This window comes from Staurois parvus, unplaced genomic scaffold (assembly GCF_062004578.1).
Source record: "Staurois parvus isolate SC_StPar_1 unplaced genomic scaffold, SC_StPar_1.0 ptg000362l, whole genome shotgun sequence".
Classification (NCBI taxonomy): Eukaryota; Metazoa; Chordata; class Amphibia; order Anura; family Ranidae; genus Staurois; species Staurois parvus.
The window spans coordinates 11269001-11285336 of NW_028318158.1; the positions used below are offsets into that span (position 1 = coordinate 11269001).

Below are 16336 nucleotides of genomic sequence, written 5' to 3' on the forward strand. Positions count from 1 at the left end.
TACAGAAGCCAGACATCTAGCCGGCTTCTGTCTGACAGACTGCTGTACACACGGGCCGAATGTCAGCAGTCGACACTGGCCCATATTCGGCTCGTGTGTACCAGGCATTACACTGTATTTACTCAATGACATTTGCCTTTTGGAATTGTGGATCCTTTACTGTATGTGGGGATAAGAGAGAAATTCTCTGTTTGCTTAATCAACCCTGTCTTTTGCTTTTTTGGTAATAAGACTTTCCGTGTGTGAGATCACATCCTCTGATGACAATATCAAACAGACAATTTGGTATTACAGGGCGCACACAATGGCCCTTCCAGTAAAGCCCATTTACCAATTAAGCAATATGTCCCCGGGCAATGTTGTTCTTTTATGAACTTTCCATCTCTTCAGATTTCATTGTGTCAACAAGGAAGTACAGGTTGGGTAAGTGCAGGTGATTGTCTGAGACTTTGAAGAGTTCGCTATAACTGATTATTAGCAAGCTTGTAAAATGACAGTCCTATTGTTTCTATCCTTCTAAGAAAAGTTTTGAAGTAACAAATATGGGTTTATAGCATAAATTAGATCTTTCTTCACAAATGTCTGGCAAACCTTGTAAAGGAGTTCAAGCATAAAAAAGTCAATAAAAGCTGTTCAGTCGACTTCCTTAATTAAACAGTGTGGGGGGGGGGGGGGGGCAGACAGTATTTTCCATAATGTGCAAGTATGTACAGCATACCTGCATCATGACACACTTGGAAAAAAATAGTGTTGCATGTCAGGAAAACATTTTATTCGATATATAGGTGTTGATTTACTAAAACTGGAGAGTGCAAAATCTGGTGCGCAATTGGCTGCATAGAAACCAATCAGCTTCCAGGTTTTATTGCCAGCGCTTAATTGAACAAGCTGAAGTTAGAAGCTGATTGGCTACCATGCACAGCTGCACCAGATTTTACTTGACGCAACCTTGTCTTTTATGTTTTACTAAAAAATGGGTGTTGTATTGTGTGTGCTTTCACTGAAATTTATTTAATTATATTTTGTCCTGAAAATGTGCATTTAATAAACAGCAAATACCATGTGACCTAAAAAATTGCAACTATCATCTTTTTATTCTACAGGGCCTCTGCTTTCAGAAAATATATAAAGCCAAAGCTTAATTGAGCAAGCTGAAATTAGAAGCTGACTGGCTACCATGCACAGCTGAACCAGAATTTGCACTCTCCAGTTTTAGCAAATCAACCCCACAGTGTATAGCAAACAAATGAAAGAATAAAATCCTACAAATGAAATATCAAAGTTCACCAAAAGTGTGCAAAATCTTCATGCAAACTGCTGCAAACCTCAGTGGCTGCAAACCTCAGACATGAAATATGAACAAACCATATCCCTCTATAGTGGGTACTTGTCTCAATCCAAAGCACTAAGTGTTGTTTCTGTCTCCTGTTTCATTCCTCTGCTATCAGCATGAATCACTGTTCCTAACACCATAAGAAAAAAGGTGACAGGGCAGGGAGCTCCAGTAGATTGACAGCTGCAGCTCAGTTCCTGTGTGCTGTGTGGAGGGGGGGTGTTCCTTCCCTCCAATCACCTTTCAGAGCTTTCCTTACTAAGCTCTGCAAGGTGTAACTTCAGCTCTACACCCCCTTTTTTGACAGCTCAGACAAGCTTTATAAATTCTGGACTTTGAATGGATCTATAGAAAAGAAGACTGCAAATAAACAGGTACAACTTATGTAGGAGGATTTGTTTCATATCTGTGTATCACCTGAAGCCAGTCATTTCACCTGGTATATGTAAGGGATTACAACCACTTTAGGGAGCCCCAGCACTGCTTACTAGCAATGTACCGACTTTGCTGATGCTCACGCTACCTGTCCTTGGTTTAGACATACTTCGTGTTAAACCGGAGCTCCACCCAAAAGGGGAAGTTTCACTTTAATGCTTTGTCTCTCGCTCCTCATTAAGGATTGGCACCTTTGGAGAGCGGGTACCTGAATTCTCCCATTTATGCTGTGTTCGCCTAGGCCAGTGGTGGGCAACCTTTTTTTGCAACTGAGCCAAATCTCGCCAAAACCACGATTGAAATTTATTTTGAGAGCCACATTTTTAAAACTGAAAATACATCCCCCATATAGTAATTCATCCCCCATAGTAATTCATCCCCCATAGTAATTCATCCCCCATATAGTAATTCATCCCCCATATAGTAATTCATCCCCCATAGTAATTCATCCCCCATATAGTAATTCATCCCCCATAGTAATTCATCCCCCATATAGTAATTCATCCCCCATATAGTAATTCATCCCCCATAGTAATTCATCCCCCATATAGTAATTCATCCCCCATAGTAATTCATCCCCCATAGTAATTCATCCCCCATATAGTAATTAATCCTCCATAGTAATTCATCCCCCATATAGTAATTAATCCCCCATATAGTAATTCATCCCTCATATAGTAATTCATCCCCCATAGTAATTAATCCCCCATATAGTAATTCATCCCCCATAGTAATTCATCCCCCATATAGTAATTCATCCCCCATATAGTAATTCATCCCCCATAGTAATTCATTCCCCCCTATAGTAATTCATCCCCCATATAGTAATTCATCCCCCCTATAATAATTCATTCCCCATATTGTGTCAATTCACTTACCTTTGCTCCGCGCGTTCCTCTCGCCGTGTTCCCGCGCCGTTCCGGTCTTCAGGGCGGACTGTGAGAGGAGAGGTGTTTGTCACGCTGCCCCGCCTACATCCTGACAGCCAATGTTTGCCATGCTCTGCGGGCCGGATTAAAAGGTCCGCCGGGCCTGACTTTTGGGGCGGCCGCTCGAGAGGAGGGAGGGGAGCGGGCGCCCGGCACACAGAAGAGCCGCATTAAAGTGTGGAAAGAGCCGCATGTGGCTCGCGAGCTGCGGGTTGCCGACCACTGGCCTAGGCGATCGGAAGCAGAAGTTGTTCTCCCCCATCCCTCCCTTTAGTCTTCTGGGATACGTGACAGGTCCCAGAAGACTACAGGGCCATTCACAAAGCACAGCGCTTCTTGCACATGCACAGTGGGTACCCGGCTGTGAAGCCACAAACTGTCACCACCGGGTGCCCACACTGAAGATGTCGGCGCCAGGGATAGAAGATGGCCGGTGAAACCAGCGGTGGTGAGGACACCGCTGGATCGAGGGACAGGTGAGTGGCTGTATTTTAATAGTCAGCAGCTACAGTTTTTGTAGCTGCTGACTTTTTTTTTTTTCAGGTGGAACATGTATTGTCATAACTGATACTGCCAGTTGTTACAGATTTAGATGCCCAACATTTTGCTATGGGGCCCCATAATTCATAGTTGCACCCCTGCAAGGTTGGACTATTAGTGAAAGAAGAATTCTTGTGTAAGAACAAAAATCTACCAACCTGAAGACAGGACCTCATATCCTCACCCACTGTAGTTATGAATTCTGTTTCATAGGGTGTGGGGATGAACACCTCCCAAGGAAGAACAGAAAGAGCCCCAGGTAGGTTCACTAATCTTCAGCAGGTATCTGTATTCATAGAACAAATGCTTTAGTATTTACTGTACAGTGTAAAATATGATTGAGGAAAAAATATTTATACTCTTTAAACCTGTATTTACATTATTCCTCAACATAAAGAATCAGTTTTATAATATTGTGTGATACTGTCATTACATCATAGATGTAATGATACTATTCAGTGTATTCATTCCTTGTTTTTATTTTATCCCTCATGCCTTTCTTTATTTTTTTTTCTCTGTATTTACATGCCAGCCAACCAGGATACGGGGAACATCTTATATTATGCAATAAACCTGTAAAAATCCCTACATACAATTTTTGGAATGATAGGAAGGTGTCTTTGAAAGAAGTGCCCTCTAGCGGTTAGATCTCCCAGTAAGGTATTAAGTGGTACTAAACCCAAAACCAAAAATGTAATATATTGCAACTTACCAATCAGTACATGTGGTAGTACATGTGGTGGCTGTATTAGTTTTCTTTTTTTTACTCTGTTTTCACCTGGTGATCTGGCCAGTAACATATCTCCTGTATTAGTGAGACACCACTCTGGATGAATGAGCACAGGAGGCACAGCAGCATTGTCAGTCTGGGGGTAGGGTAGTGTTAAATGTACTAGCAGATTTAGAACCAGTAACAAATTGAAGCCAATCTCCAGTTTACACTTTAAAATAAAATAAATAAATAATGCAGCGATTTAAATTATAAAAGTGACAATATGAAAAGGTGAAGCGCAAAATGGTTTAGCGCTGGAGCGACCGCAGAATATAAGGTGTTTTGTCAGATGTTGACAATATAAATACAGTTGCAAGAAAAAGTATGTGAACCCCTTGGGATTACGTGGAGTTTTGCATGAATTGGGCATAAAATGTGCTCTGAATGTCATCTAAGTCACAACAATAGAAGAATACAGTCTGCTGAACATAATACTACACAAACATTAGATGTTGCCATGGTTTAATTGCACATAACATGTAAACATTCACAGTGCAGGGAGGAAAAAGTATGTGAACCTTTGGACTTAATAACTTGTTGACCCTCCTTTGGCAGCAATAACCTCAACCAAACGTTTCCTGTAGTTGCAGATCAGACCTGCACAACAATCTGGAGTAATTTTGGACCACTCCTCTTCACAAGACTGTTTCAGTGTAGCAATATTCTTGGGATGTCTGGTGTGAATCTCTCTCTTAAGGTTATGCCACAGCATTTCAATCGGGTTGAGGTCAGGACTCTGACTGGGCCACTCCAGAAGGTGTATTCTGTGATGTTGCAGCCAATGTTTTGTTGAATTACTTGTATGCTTTGGGTCATTGTCCTGTTGCATCACCCATCCTCTGCGGAGCTTCAGTTGGCGGACAGATTTTCTTACGTTTTCCTGAAAAATGTCTTGATAAACTGTGGAATTCATTTTCATATCAATGACAACAATCCATCCAGGCCCTGAGGCAGCAAAGCAGCCCCAAACCATGATGCTCCCTCCGCCATGTTTTACAGTGGGGATGAGGTTTTGATGTTGGTGTGCTGTGCCTTTTTTTCTCCACACATAGTGTTGTGTGTTCTTCCCAAACAACTCAGTCTTGGTTTCATCTGTCCACAGTATATTTTGCCAGTAGTGCTGTGGAACATCCAGGTGCTCTTTTGCAAACTTCAAACGTGCTGCAATATTCTTTTTGGACAGCAATGGCTTCCTCCGTGGTGTCCTCCCATGTACTCCATTCTTGTTTAATGTTTTCCTTATTGTAGATGTGTCAACAAAAATGTTAGCATGTGCCAGAGATTTCTGTAGGTCTTTAGCTGACACTCTGGGATTCTTCTTTACCTCATGCAGCATTCGGCGCTGTGCTCTTGCAGTCATTTTTATAGGACAACCACGCCTAGGGAGAGTAGCAACAGTGCTAAACTTTCTCCATTTGTAGACAGTCTGTCTTACCGTGGACACATGAACATCAAGGCTTTTGGAGATACTTTTGTAACACTTTCCAGCTTCATGCAAGTCAACAATTCTTGATCGTAGGTCTTCTGAGAGCTTTTTTCTGCGAGGCATGGTTCACATCAGACAGTGCTTCTTGAAACCAGTAAACCCAAAACAGGTGTGTGTTTTTTAAGGGCAGGACAGCTGTCAGCAACACATCCAATATCATCACACTGATTGGAGTCAAGGTTGGCTCACTCCTGGCTCCAATTAGCTCTGGGAGAAGTCATTAAGCTAGGGCTTCACATACTTTTTCCTCCCTGCAGTGTGAATGTTTACATGTTATGTGCAATTAAACCATGGCAACATCTAATGTTTGTATAGTATTATGTTCAGCAGACTGTGTTCTTCTATTGTTGTGACTTAGATGACGTTCGGAGCACATTTTATGCCCAATTCATGCAAAACTCCACGTAATCCTAAGGGGTTCACATACTTTTTCTTGCAACTGTAGTGGCTGGAATATTTAATAGTACTAATAGTGAATAGTCCCAAAAAATGAATATGCTGATACACTTGTAAATATTGATGAGCAAAGTCCAAAGTATTCCGTGAAATATCCGTGCACGTGGCTCTGTGATAAGGGATTGCTGTATGAATGCACCCACCAGAAGCGCAATAAAATTGTGCATAGAATCATATCCAAGAACTCCGCGGTGAACATCTGGGCACAGGAAAGGAACTCCACTGGCTTAATAACAGCACACAGGAAAATACCCCAGGCATCAATCACTGGACCCTCACAGCATACAGGGATGGCTCCACTTGTCCCTCTCCACCATGGATAAATGATGTCAAAAGGGATGTATTCCACCTTAAAGGAAATGGCTCGCATATACAAGCTGCTGCCCTGGAGCCGCCTCCTCCTACCGCCGCAAGCACCGGACGGAACCGTTTGAATTTCACCGGAACATGAGTGCCGCATCTGCGTGCCCCAGCTGAGCTGCTGGATTGGGTCACTGCTGGGGGGGGTAACAAGGAAAGATGAGCTACTGAGCAACTGATGGGGGGAGTGTAACAGGGGAAGATGAGCTACTAAGCAACTGATGGGGGGAGTGTAACAGGGGAAGATGAGCTACTGAGCAACGATGGGGGGAGTGTAACAGGGGAAGCTGAGCTGTTGGGTCGGGTCATTGCTGGGGGGAATGTAATAGGGGAAGCTGAGTTGCTGGGTTGGGTCACTGCTGGGGGGAGTGTAACAGGGAAAGATGAGCTACTGAGCAACTGATGGGGGGAGTGAAGCAGGGAGAGCTGAGCTGTTGTGTCACTGGATGGGTGGAGTGTAACAAAGAGAGCTGAACTGCTTGGTTACTGTTGGGGGAAGTGTAACAGGGAGAGCTGAGCTGCTGAGTCATTGCTAGGAGGGGAATCCATGAATTTGGAGCACCTTAGTTGCAGCTGGGAGAAGGGAGAAAGGATGCTGAGTTGCTGAGATAAGGACTGGGAAAACTTCAGCACTGTCAGTTTTAAATAGGAATCACGCCATAGTGTTTGTAGCTACAGATGTCAGTGTTTTGCTGTGCACCTTACTTGTAAAGCTAGTCACTCCTTTATATTCAGTGAACTATAATTCAAATGAACTGTCCTGTGTTTCCATCTTTGCATTGGCTATACAGAGCCAAATAGAGCCCCACCGTAGCCATCTTTATGAGCAGGCTCTGGATTGCTGGCTCCGTGTACCATTCTGTTTTTGACTGACCTGTAACTGGAGGTTTGTGACAAAGCTGTGATGCACTCAATGCGTTCTACCCAACCAGGAGTTCAGGGATCCTGCAATGACAAAGAGCGAGCTACATTTTACAGCTTCTAAATGTAAGTGAATATGGATAAATTTGAAAAAAAATTAACTTGGTCTAAGTTCTCCTAATAGTTTCGAATAGATTCCCGTAAATGAAGATGAGGGTTTTTAAATACATTCTTTATTTATACGAACACTTTTACATAGAATGCTGCAGGAGAAAGAAGAAGGTATTGAGAAAAAAAATATATAATATAATGAGTACATCATAGTCAGGCAAATAGAACACACCATGTATAAACAGGAAAATGTAAAAAATAGATTTCCAAACAATTCCTAGGTGAATAGTGGTCCAAAGATAACAATCCTAATAATTTTTATAGAGTCAAGAGGGTTTGGTGAGATATTGATAAAGAAAGTAGCTATCTGCAGGCTCCATGGAATCTGTGATGGTGCCCCGGGTCAGGGTCAAAGGTCACATCAGTATACTTTAGGTAGAATTTAAAAAAAAAAAAATTTAAATTAGTATCAGTGGGGGAGATTTACTAACCCTCAGTTCACACTGTGTGGGCTGGTTGCGGGAATCGCATTAGTTCCCACACCTGCAACCACCCGCAGCCAAATCTTATGAGATGCGTGGCTGCCATTCATTGCGGGTGTGGGAACCGCAGGAAAACCACATGGTCAAAAAGACCATACAGTATCCCTGCGCCCACTTTTTCAAAAAGGTGCATGCACCTTTTTTGTGTGGAAACGCGGGCACAGCCACCCTTTCAAATGAATGGGTTGCCATGCCTGAGCAAACGCAGCCTGCGCAGCTTGTGATAGTGTGAACTGAGCATAAAACTGGAGCACTCAGAATCTGGTGCGGCTGTGCATGGTGGCCAATCAACATTTAACTTCAACTTGTTCAATTAAGCTTTGACAATAAATCCTGGAAACTGATTGGTTTCTATGCAGAGCTGCACCACATTTTGCACCCTCCTGCTTTAGTAAATCTCCCTCAATGTGTCAATGTGTTATATGATAACAAAAAGCAAAATGCTCACCATTGTTTCTGGGCCCTACTATGGGTACAAACAACAACTGACACACATATGGGGTATCGCTGTGATCATCAAGAGCAGGAGAATTTATTTTGGGCTGTTCTTTGGTGGTAAAATATAGTAATAGTAAAAAATATACAGCTAAATTTAAAAGAAATTATTTTTTTACTACTTTGGACCAGTTTTCCTTTGATAATAAAAAAAATAGGAGATATCCATTTACCACCAAAAGAAAGCCCAATTTGTCCTGAAAAAAACAAGGTATAATTTACCTGAATACACAAAGTAGTTGCAATGATTTGTACAGTTTTACTAACACATGTCAAAGTTGCAACATTGTGCTTAGGCATTATTCTTTGTTTTACCCTCAGTTGCTAAGGGGTTAAGGATAAAAACAAAAAATGTAAAATTACATTTTAAAATGTAATTAAAAAAATTAAATTAACATTAAAAAAGAAAGAGAAAAAGAGAGAAAGACAAAGGGGGTTACAATTCAGGCATCTCCACCTTGGGTGCCAGAGGACCTTGTCCAAGCAGACATACAAATGACAACAATACATATAATTGCAAATGTTCAAAAATAAAATGAAAACAAAATAAATAATTTTTTAAAAAATGTAACTCCTACTTTATTAAAAAAAAAGTAAATAATAATAATAATAATATTTTTAGACTGGGGTTAGGCTTTCTTGGGTAACTTCCTCAGATCTTCCTTATTTTACAAGTAAACATTGGTTTACTATTGAATGCCTCAGAAATGTTTTTACTTTCTAGGTTTATGAGTCTGCCATGAGCCCGTCTTGCACACAATGTGACTTGTAAAGCAGGGTTACATTATACGGAGGGAGGGACCGTCCTGTCCTGTAGGTTCATTTTTTCATTATGAAACAGGATGTAAATTACAGGTAACGGAAGGCGGAGCCGCGCATAATAAGACGACACGTCACATCTTGTATAAAAGCCGAGTGATTCAGGTATTGTGGAGCACACACTGGAAAACTTGTTTGGAGCTAACTGAACAACTTAGAAAACTTGTTTGGAGCTAACTGAACACCACAGTACGGAATTCCCCAACCAGGTCAGTCTCTTCCTCAATTCCTAACCTTTTCTTATTGGGATTATTGTAGGCTGGTATATTTTTTGCAATGGATTGTTTGAGTTGTTTATGTTTTAGAATATCTTATGTTGCTGGCCGTTGTTTTGCTCCATTGTATGTTTGTTATTGGAAGATTATATCATTTCTTGTAGTAGTTTTGTACTGAGGACGTTACTTGAACCAGTGACTAGACCTCTTTAACATTACAGAACAAGTCCAGTTGAATGCGACCAACTACTACTAGATATACATGATCACAGATGTATTTATTTATTTACATTCAATAGAGTTTTATTGGTTTTCCAAAAGTCATTTTTATTCTTGGAAATGATAAACACATGCAAAATATGGTTAATGATGAAACAGAGCAGGAGGAACTTGACTTTGTTAAAAAAAATAAATCGTCAACAGGAAAATACTTGAATGAAGCACCGGTTTACATTTTTTAAAATTATATTTAATGTTTACATTTAATTTTTATTTATTTATGTATTTATTTTTAATTTCCAAGCACTTTTGAAGCAGTCCCAGAATATACTTATAAACTTGTTTATAAATGAATAGTTTTTATTGTTACAACCACCCTTATTTAAACAGTTTTAATATGGGGTGTATATACAGCCAGGCTTTTTTGAAATAAACAATAGAAGGATTACAACCCCTGTCTAGCTCGTATTGCTGTCTGTGTAATGTAATGTTTGTGACATTAATACTAGTTTTGTTTGTATGTAATAAGAAGCTGAATACTCTATTGTAATGACAGTGTAGGATGTTTGATGAGTATCAGTGAAGTGTAGACACACAGCTGACTATGATGAAAATTTGCCTGTTCAGCATTTTAAATGACGTGTAGATTTATATAAGGAGTTATTAGGTACCTTTTTGTATCACTTCAGGGTCTGTTTTATCTTTGAGATCTGAAACACTGTAAAGGTAAATGTAGGGTTATTGTTGGCTGTTTGATGTGAGTGCAGGTTACGACTTCACGTGAGTCATGTGTGCATTGCGTGCATCGCGGCTTACCTTGCCAAAGTTTCAATTTTGCATCAATTAAGTGAAAACTATGCAACTGAAGTACTATGGAGTAGAAAACATTCATTTTGCAAAGTGAATGTTCATGTAGATTGTGAATATGCTGAAGCTGAATTTATTGGGGTTGATTTACTATAGGCAAATAGCCTGTTCACGTTTCAAGGGAATTTTCACCTTGTTTTTCTCATAGTTTAGTGAACGAGGTTGCAATCAGATGACTTTCATCCTTCAATAATGTGCAAGCAAAAATATATATTTTTTACATTTTATTTTCCTTGCACGTGATTGGGAATACTATGCAAAGCGAATGTTCAGCACATTCACAAAGCTAAGGGAAAATTCCCTTGCAAAGTGAACAGCCTATTCACCTTCACTAAATCAAATCATGTGGAAGCAAAAATATTGCTCTCCTTAGATTCCAGCAATGGAAACCTGACAGACATTTGCAGAGAGGTGAAACCCTCGCAAGAGTCATTTTCACCAATATTTCACCAATATGTAAAATCCAACTAGATGACATTAGGTTTTCTAAAGTAGTGCATTACCCTTTAAAATAATAAAATATTTTCACCTTATTTTCATCCTTTGTTGCATCTCAGTGCTGCTGATCTTCTGCAGCCTTTTTGCTGCCTCTTCATGTCTCCAGCGATGGCTGCATGGCATTCTCAGGGTGGGTTTCCTGATGGTGATAACAATGGACCATACCTGCGCAATACACATCAGTGCAGCCATTTGTAGCCTTCATTGATGGAGCATTCAATAAGGCGACAACACGGGAGACATTTGAGAGACAAGGACAGAGCATTATCGCCACATACCAGGAAGTGCCTGAACAAAGACCTTCATGGCAGGATCATCAGGGATTACTTTTTAATGAAAGTGACAGCTTTAAAATTATGATCCATACAAAATGCTCACAAAGATGACACAAAGTGGAACCTAACGGTTTAATCCTCCGCACTTTGTAAAAAGAATGTTTGATCCTGTCTTTTCTGATCCTCCCCTTCTTCTAATGTCCCCAACCCATCTGCTTCTAGAACAGAGCCTTGGGGGTAAGCTGCACATGCTTAGTTTGGTGTGTATTGCTGTAGATTTTTTTTCTTGGGAGAGTGCATGTGATCAGCACAGGGCCAATCAGCACTGTCCAGGCAGAGGTCGGGGTCCTCCAGCCTCATAGGACAATCAGGGGAGACTAAAAGCTTGTCCTACAAGCTTTAACCAGTGCTCTGCTGGACACTGATAGAACTCAGAAAACTGCTATGTACTGCTGATGAGAAAAAGTATTTAGCAGTTTATATTTACTGAAATAATCACATTTTCAAGTTGTGTGTACTGTTGGAGACCAGATATAGTAAATGCAGGGTCCATGGTTAAGTAACAGTTTAAGGGAGATTTAATAAAACTGGAGCACTCCGATTCTGGTGCAGCTGTGCATGGTAGACAATCATTTAACTTTGGCAATAAAATCTGAAAGCTGATTCTTTTCTATGCAGAGCTGCACCAAATTTTGCACTCTTCCTTACTGGCTGGTTGTGCTGAAACTCTAGCCTTGTTGGCTGTATGCCCTGCCATGATATCATCAAATAAAATTTATATGTGCTGAATATGTTCAGACAGTTATTTAGTAGAGTTAATCGTATCTCATTATATGTTTGTTGCAGCTTTTATTGCTGTCTGTTATATTTATAGAACTCTGCTATTCAATATCTGCACCTAAATCTGCCACATAGAGGATGACCAGATTCCTTTTTATTAAAAAGTTAGTGTTTATAAAGGTCCTCTAACATTCATTTACATGTGCAAAAATTTATCAAAGAAATAAATGTGTAGATAATTCTCATTATTTCATAGAAACACATAATACCAGTTAGTTTTCACAATGATATGGGATATGTAAGATGCCAGAGGGATACAGCGAAGGACAGATATATATACACACACACGTATTTAAAAATAAATAAATACATGAAAAAATATATATATACATATATATATATATATATATATATATATATAAAATCTTGATATAAATATATGGTCCTCAGTGCAAATGTAAAGCCTTTGTTTTAGTTCTGGATTGAATAAGGAAGAATTCAATCTCCAATCAGGTTAAGTTTTGCTCCAGTGTTCTGATGGGGACATTTTCCTTCACTTCCTGTTCTGGAGACAACAGGAAATCTCTCCAAAGTGAACAGAATTCACATCTCAGCTGTCACATGAACAGGTGTTCTTATCACAGGATTTCCTTTCCTCTCTTGCTCTGGTGACAACTGTAAAATTTTGGATTCCTCCAATTTCCCCGATTTGCTGCTTATGTTTTGGTTGGAGAGTCTACCTCATTTCCTCTGCTGGTCTTAAGGTTGTCACCAGGACAGGAAGTACAGGGAAATTAGCTCAATGAAAGAAATAAAAAAATTCACAGCTGTAAAAAATAAAATAAAATAAATAAAAATTAAAAATACATGTTAAAAAATAGAACGTAGGGAACATATAGAAATGTTTTTTGTGCATAAGCAGTACCCTGACAATTGTTTCTCCTTATAAATAGCACCACCCTTCCTCTATTGTGAGTGTGCCTAGGCACCTAAGAGCTTTACAGTATATTTGTAGTGTGAGAACATCTAAGGCACTGCTGACTTTGACTGCTAGACTCAGGAGATTTGGAGTGAGTTTTAGTGTTCTCCTTTGCTGGAGGTTCTGCCTTGAGGAAGGAAAGCCCTGCCTCTACAAAGATGGCCACCTCCACACACAGAGACACAGTACAGAACCTGGCATTGTTAGTCAGTAAACAGGGACAGATCAACTGTATGAAACTGTACTTTTTTGGGGCACAGCTTCTCTTTAAAGCACACCTCCCAAGAGAAAATTAAGGGACCTGAAATTGTTGACCCCCTTTTGAAAATTATGGTTGCCCGGCCTTGCCTGGCTTCAGTCCTTTTGGGTCACAGACCTGATACAAGCACAGTGGAAATAAGTTGTATAACCTTAGGGAGACCATCCTAGATCATCTGAATTTAGCAGGTGACGTACTCGGGTGTCTGGAGTCATTTCAGAAAGTTTGCTGCATAACTAACACAGTTTTGGTTTTTTGCCAAAAATGTGTCACCGACAGCGATGGAAACGTGACAGACATTGGCAAAGAGAGTGAAGTCACGAGAGCCAAGCGGGTGTGGCGGTAGTCTTTGTGAAGTTTAGAAGTAAGATGGTGAAAGCAGAAAAAGGTAGAAGGAGAGGATTATGAGAGTGGAGGAAGTTGTGAGGAAGTGAAGAGGACACAGCGGAGGGGGCCACGTGAGGTGCATTGACCGAGGGATTCAATCAGGGCTGGATTTCGTATTAGGTACAGTAGGCTTATGTCTATAGGCAGCAGTGGGAAAGAGGCGGCTTTCCTTTGTGGATTTGGTGGGCACACCATTTTATTGTTTTTATATCATCAGATATATGGTTATCTTATATTAGCCTGTTTATACATTGTTACCATACTATATTAACCACTTCAATATCGCGATATAGTCTACAGGCAGCTAAAAGGAGAGCTGATAACAGACAAGGCTGTCAGTACATGGTTTACACTGATAATCAGGGCACTGATGATCAGAAAAGCCTCATCAGTGCATATCAGTGCAGCTTCATCAGTGCAACCTCATCAGCTTCATCAGTGCAACCTCATCAGTGCTCTTCAGGGCAGCCTCATTAGTGCCCATCAGTGCAGCCTCATCAGTGCCCATTAGTGCAGCCTCATCAGTGCCCTTCAGTGCAGCCTCATCAGAGCATTAGTGAAGAAAAATTACTTATTTGCAAAATTTTATAAGGGAAACTAAGAATTTGTTTTTCAAAATGTTCGGTCTTTTTTAACTTGTTTAGCAAAACATAAAAAACCCAGATGTGATTAAATACCACCAAAAGAACATTCTGTCTAAAAAAAAAAAAAATAACAATTTAATATGGGCACAGTGTTGCATGACCAGGCAATTGTCATTCAAAATGTGGCAGCAATGAAAGTGGAAAATTGGCCTGAGCAGCAAAGGAGTGAAACTGCCCAGGATTGAAGTGGTTAAATGTATCTAACCCCAAGAAGAAGATTTGCAAATATTGCAGCTTAGATGTTATGGCTGCAACAACACACTTTGGGTGACAACTCACTGTGCTGTATGGTGAAGCAGTGTTGCCACCCTAGGAGAGGGCTACAGGACCCTTCCCCCTCTCCTCATCTCCATAATATAGGTGGGAGCTGTTCTGTACTCCCCAGAGAGGGCTGGTGGGGTGGGGGCACCCGATTTTAGTGTTGCCTAGGGCAAGCACAAATAAATCCACCACTGCTTATCAGATAGAACAAACACTTTCAATGGTATATTTAACTATCCAAAATGGTACAAATAAGAGATGTTCATAGTTAGGGTATACATGTACTTTCTGGGACGATTCACACTGGGAATTGCACAGGGATGCACTGATTGCTACTTACCTGTGCACTGTAGTCTCAGGTATGGAAGTGCGGCCCTTATATTACTTACTAAACTACTGATCAAGTAGCCTGCAGGTTGGATGTCTTGGCTTTACTGGCAGCATACTTGTATCACCATTCATATCCCTCTCTGATGCAGAACACAACTTGATTAGCACATAGAAGTGCTTATAATTTGTAATGAAAATATTCTATTTTGAATACAAAATCGCATTCTGTAAAATTCATCTAATAAGCCAGTAGGGGCATGACTGCTGGATGAGTATTCTTGGCGAGAACAGTCAATTGGGTGGTTTAGAAAACTCGTCATTAGGGTTCCCCCCTTCATCTGCCCTCTGCGCAGACCTCTGGGGATTTTGGTGAAATAGATTGACACAAAATGACTTGATTTCACTGCAAAATTACTATTTTGACTCTTGAGGCTAAAAATGGGCCATTTTGGCACAAGAAGAAGTGCAAGATAGATGAAGGGAGCACCTGTGACCCTCAGGAGCAATTTAAAGCCCATTGTGACCTTATATACTACCAACAACTATCATATTTTCGCCATCCCCATTGACGGCATTGCATTTTGAGAAAAATGGTGAAATTTCACAGAAATCGTCTGATTTTTGCCAACATTTCAGGAAATGAAAATGTTAAATTTTGCTTATCCCTGCTCATCTCCCCCTTTCCAGTCTCTGTCAAACCGCAGATCACTTATCAGAGGGCTAATGCTGGTGTGAACAAACCATAACTGGGAAAATCTACTTTTCATTCAGTTCCAACTGTAAATTAATGTATTTTAAATAGACAGCAGTGGTGCATTTAGTTTTTTTGCTGCCCTAGGCAACACAAAAAGTGGCCAACCCCCTCCCCTGCAAAGAGAGCTTGACACCGACCAACAACACCCCTGTCCCCCCACCCGAGAGCCTTCTACTACCATCGCTCCCAATACACTAGGCACCCCCCTCCCCCCCCTTCCTGGCAAGAGAGAGAGACACTCACTTTCACAGCTCCAGACATCCCCAAGAACGAGAGACAGGCTCTACATACACTTTCAAGCAGTCCGCAGTCTCTCTCGGTTCCAACCTGGTCCCCATGCCACGTGTGTCCCTTCTTCCATCTCTTCTTCCAGGGGCATTGCTACCCCCCCTGAAAAATGCCGCCCTAGGCAAATGCCTTGTTTGCCTTGTGGTAAATATGCCCTTGCATAGAAAGAAGAGGGCAAGGAGTAAAAAAATATTTGTTAGCAAGATCACTGTGTGTTTACATACTGAGAGGGGGAATTACACATTAATTAATGATTGCATAAAGGGAATTTCGCAATCAAAACTATTTTATACCAAAACTCAGATCTCATATGACCTAAAGTGCAACGAGTTCTGGGTGGCATTCTGCTGCTACACGTGAGGAGTCTTGTTTTTTTGGATCGTGCTGAGTGGAAAGTCATGTGATCACTATTTTCTGCGACGTGCCTGACTGGTGAATCAC

General features: G+C 40.7%; 1 protein-coding gene across 1 annotated transcript in view; it reads left to right on the top strand.

Annotated features, from left to right (window-relative positions):
- The first annotated feature begins 9265 nt into the window (after positions 1–9265).
- The window catches only part of CAPN14 (calpain 14), a 51481-nt gene continuing 44410 nt past the window's right edge, over positions 9266–16336 (top strand). Inside the window, exon 1 of the mRNA XM_089685115.1 lies at positions 9266–9348. The gene's annotated coding sequence lies outside the window, so the exon portion shown is untranslated. The remainder of the gene's footprint in view (positions 9349–16336) is intronic.